The sequence below is a fragment of the Quercus suber genome, unplaced genomic scaffold, assembly GCF_002906115.3.
Source record: "Quercus suber isolate HL8 unplaced genomic scaffold, Cork oak 2.0 scaffold_831, whole genome shotgun sequence".
Taxonomy (NCBI): Eukaryota; Viridiplantae; Streptophyta; class Magnoliopsida; order Fagales; family Fagaceae; genus Quercus; species Quercus suber.
The window spans coordinates 94,720-100,140 of record NW_027070261.1 but is presented as its reverse complement, the minus strand read 5'-3'; positions in this window follow the sequence as shown (position 1 = coordinate 100,140).

Sequence of the window (5,421 nt, the reverse complement as noted above, 5' to 3'; positions counted from 1 at the left end):
TAAATCTGGCTGAAACTTGTTTCCAAGCCTTGCCTTAGAGTGACTATGAATTACTCTATAGGGAGATAAGTGTCGGATAAGTGGTAAATTGTCTTTGAGGGCAAGTGGGAGATTGTTAGGGTTTGTGCCCTAAAATCCAATTTATTGGCATGTCATGAATAATTAAGTTGTTTAATTGCATGAGACCATTTATGAACTAATGGGACATTATCTTAGTCCATGAGATGCATAGTATGTGATTTATGTGAAAAGTCACAGAAAGATATAAATCACAAGTTCTTTGTAAACTCAGAATTTTAGTTCGTAGTCGGTGATGAAATTGGGCATTTCATCTGCGAAGACTATAACATATCAACTAAGATGATTTGTCTTGATCATGGAAGTGGAGACTTCTAGTTGGTATGTTGATATGTTTTAAGAGTTAAGACATATTGAACTGGACCGCTGTGAGATTTATTATTCTCCTAATGACTGTCAAATGAATAATAAAGCTCACGACTTCTATTTACATCAACTCTAAATCCTGAGAGAATAATGGACCTGATCATGAGATGTAGGTTGCTTTGATATATCAGGAGTGAGATCTATAAGTTATGGTCAAAACCTCAGTATGTTGGGCAGCCGCATTTAGTGTTGATGGGACATGTATTCTCAAGATGGAATTCATAATCTCTTAATGGAGATATAAAATATTCTCTTGAGATAAGTTTAATGAGTTTGGTTATTCAGAGTGTTGGGCCCAACCACTTTAGTAAAGAGTTACTAAAGTATATATTTATGGAATTGGATTTCATAAATATATGATGAATAACATAAAGGATTAAACCGGGTACTCAAGGATTAAGATGTAGTAACCTTCAAAGTGGCAGTCAATATTAATGACTTTGTATTACTACGAATATTTTAATGAAGGGGTTGAATGTATAATAAAGTCTTGGAAAATAATTTATAGATAAGGCCTAGAGTGCAATTATATTCTTATAGTGGTATTGAATATAATTAATGGTAACTTTGGACTTGTCAAGAGTTGATGGAAAAGCCCAAGGCCCATTGGAGCTAGTGTCTTATTGGTCCCTTTGGTCCCATCTCAAGCCACAAACTAAAGCCCAATTGGGTAGGCCCAAAAGGCTAACCCAATTAGAAATCAGTCATTATTTAATAAGTGTTATTATATAAAGAAACTAGGTGAATGGTTTTAACGTACGTAAGATGAAAAGAAAAAGAAATCAGTTTTTCTCCACAAGGAGAAGGAGAAGGATTTTTCTTTGGGAATCTATGTACAAAAGACTGATTGAGAGACCACACATCTTGGGCACCATGTGGAATTGAGATGAAGATTGAAGGTATTCTCAAGTTTGGTTTTGAAATTCACTGCACCAAGGTACGCTTTCTATTCTTTGATTCTAGTAATTCATAGTTACATGTTTATCTTTCATGATTGAAGTAGATCCGTGTTTTTGTTGCTTCCGCTGCGTGTGTTTTTGTATGAGATACAAAAACCCAACAATGGTATCAGAGCGGTCTTCAATATCATGCTTGTATAACATGTGATTGAATTTTAGAATCAAAGAAAAAAACGTTTTATTGGTGTTCTAGTTTTCTGCAGTAAAATATTTCTGCATAACAGTGTTCTTTTATGAAAGACGTCGTTTAAATTTTGTGAATATTAATGAAACTGAACTGCTTCGGTTGTTGGCAATTGGGCTTAGTTATTCGAAGTGGTTCATGTTCTTGTTGATTATGATACGGTGCCATGTTTTCATAGTATTGATTCACGTTAAACACAGTGGTTCTTGATTATGCTTCTTTTGATAATTGTTGCCAATGCCATGATTTAGTATATGAGATATACATATTGGTTCGTATTATCAATGACCTATGTGCATGCATCAAGTTATAGTGCCGTATCATGATTAAGCATCTGATGTGTTAATGGAGTTTGCATGTATCAAGGATTCTATTGAATCCGTATATTATATAAATATGGGTTGATATGCAAAACGTTTGTATAAAAGATGGCCCATATTATATCCTTTTATGAAGGTGTTGACTTCATTGTTTAATAAAAGGATTCATCATATTGTCGCATGCCTTGCATTATATATTTATTTATTTAGTGATCAAACAGTAAATTAATGCTAGGATTATGAATTTTATTCCTAATGAGATTAGGATTATGTTTTCAAGGGTTTCTAGCATTATTAGGGTTCTTGATAATGATCTTGAAAACCCTAATGTTTGATCTGAAAATCTTCCTTGATAAAATCAAAAAGGTGTTTTTGGAAGAGAACTCAAAAAGGGTTAGCTGTTTGTTCAAGAAAAACCCTAGAAAACTGCATTAGAAAATTTCTAGAAATTCAAGTTTCACGAGTTTCGATCGATCGAAAATCACTTTCGATCGATCAAGTGAAACAGTGATAAGACCTTTTAATTAGATTGATTTTCGATTGATAGTCGATCAATCGAATTTGTTTTCGATCGATCGAGAGGCAATCGAGTATCGATCGAACAAGTCAGAAGGTCAAGTTCAAATATTTTAATTTTTTCGATCAATCGAGGGGCACATTCGATCGATCGAAAGAAATAAAATTAGAAATTTTTTCTAAGTGTTTTCAAATTTTTTAAGAGCAAGGTTATGTGTGATTAGATTACACATGGTTCTAACTAATAGACCTAATGAGATCAAAGATATTAGTTAAATAGAACTCTTGGTACTAAATCATTTAATGATTGATAATCCTTAATTTATTTTAATTAGAGGTTTTTAATGAGATTAAAATTCTAATTAAAGTTATATAGTTTCTAATTAGATTAGAATACTTTGCCTAGTAAATTAAGGATAGAGTTCTATATAACTAATTTTTGATTTATTAGTGTTTAAGGAATCCTAAATGGTTTAGGACTTCCATTTTAGTTAGTGATTCTAATAAGATTAGAGTCTTTAATTAAGTTCAAGGTTATTAGTTGTGATGGGATCACAATTATTTGAAGAAAAACCCAAATAACGAGTGGGAGTGATGAAATAACCCTTTTGTTAAGTTTATTGTAATGTGAATAAATACCTTGTCTTGACTTCGAGTCTTGCATTCCATGCGGAGGGTATTTACTTCACGGATTACAAGGTTAAACTTTTTTTTTGATAGCGCGAATGTTCGTTACACTATTGTGACGTGACATAGTTACATCACATTGAATTTAAACAATTAAACACATTTGATGTGTAGGGTTAAAATTGTGATTAGAAATAGAAGTCGTGAGCTTTATTATTCATTTGACAGTCATTAGGAGAATAATAAATCTCACAGCGGTCCAGTTCAATATGTCTTAACTCTTAAAACATATCAACATACCAACTAGAAGTCTCCACTTCCATGATCAAGACAAATCATCTTAGTTGATATGTTATAGTCTTCGCAGATGAAATGCCCAATTTCATCACCGACTACGAACTAAAATTCTGAGTTTACAAAGAACTTGTGATTTATATCTTTCTGTGACTTTTCACATAAATCACATACTATGCATCTCATGGACTAAGATAATGTCCCATTAGTTCATAAATGGTCTCATGCAATTAAACAAATTAATTATTCATGACATGCCAATAAATTGGATTTTAGGGCACAAACCCTAATAGCTACTTATCTAATACTTCTATGAGGGCCTTTTACCCACTGATAGGAGCATGATTGATGCCGCTAGTGGAGGAGTTTTGGTGGATAAAACTCCTGAGGCCGCGAGAAACCTGATTGCAAATCTGGCGGCCAATTCTCAATAATTTGGCACTAGGCTTGACCCTCCATCTAAGCACGTTAATGAGGTAAATATTTCCTCTCTTGAGCAACAAATTACGAGTCTAACTTCTCTTGTTCGTCAAATGGCTATAGGTAATGTGCAAACGCTGAAGGCTTGTGGAATTTGTTCTGTAGTAAGACATCCAACCGATATGTGTCCAACTCTTCATGAGGAGCCCGTTGAGCAAGTGAATGTGGCAGGTGGTTTTCCTAGACAACTGCAAAGGAAGTACGATTCCTATTCGAGCACATATAACCCGGGATGGAGGGATCACCCCAATCTTAGCTATTCATCCACAAGTAAATCAGTCCATGACTCAAAACCACCCAATTTGCTAGCAATATAAGCAGCCATACCTCCCTAGACAACAACAAGGCCAAACTTCTAATTCTAGTATGTCTTTAGAAGATATTGTTAAGTCTCTTGGCCCTAATACTTTGCAATTTCAACAGGAGACGAAACAATTTCAACAAGAGGCGAGGGCCAATATTTAAAGTTTGGAAAATCAGATAGGCCAAATGGCAACCACAATTAGTCGGCTAGAGGCGCAAAGTTCGGGGAAATTACCCTTTCAAACGGTAGTAAATCCAAGAGAAAATGCAAGTGCAATCATTTTGAGAAGTGGTAAAAAGGTTGAGATTCCACTAAAAGTAGCCCCTGCATCGTCAAAGCAATAAAAGGAGAAAAACGTTGTTGCAGACAAGGACGTTCCCAATGACGATGAGGTACCTAAGCTTAAGTTTCAACCTCTTTCTGATTATAAACCAGTACCTCCTTTTCCTCAGGCTTTAGCAGAATCAAGAAAATATGAGCAAAATAAAGATTTATATGAGACTTTTCATAGATGCGAGGTAAATATTCCACTTTTAGATGCTATTAAACAAGTACCTCGCTATGCTAAATTCCTGAAAGAACTGTGTACAATTAAGAGGAAACAAAAACTTAAAGGATGTGAGAAGGTGCGAGTAGGGGAGAATGTTTCTGCAGTTATTCAAAGAAAACTCCCTGCAAAGTGCAAAGATCCAGGTATGTTTATTATCCCTTGATGAACACTAGAGTAGGTTGCATTGCCCGCCAGCAGGCTTGCATGGCTGGTCTTGCTCCTTCTCCATCTCTTTCTCCAGAGGCCTCTCCTGATGATGAGGATGATGCTAACTCTTCCAGTGATGACGAGATAACGACCTCTTAATGACTTGCCATTTGTCATTTGTGACAAAAAGGGGAAGTAGTTTTGGATTTGAGAGTAGTCTTGTACTTAGGGGCAGAGTTAGTATAAGATTTTTTTTTTTTTTTTTTTTTTTGGGTTAGGGGGAGTGTGTATATCATTTTAAGGGATGTAGTAACCTCTTGTATATTGGTCTTGTGACCATTTTATTACATACATTGTACTTTATTTTCATATATATGATGATGATGTATGTTTTTCTTTGCCTACCTCTACATGTGTTGTTTCTTTTCTCTCTTTATACACATGTTTCTTTATATACACAATCTTTATTTTTGTTTCACATATGATGCCTTGATAAGTCATGTTTATGTGTTTCAAAAAGACAAGTTGTGAAATTCTACCGTGTCATGAACTCTCTTCTTGCAAAGTTTTTCAAGAGTTTATGTTAGGGTTAGATT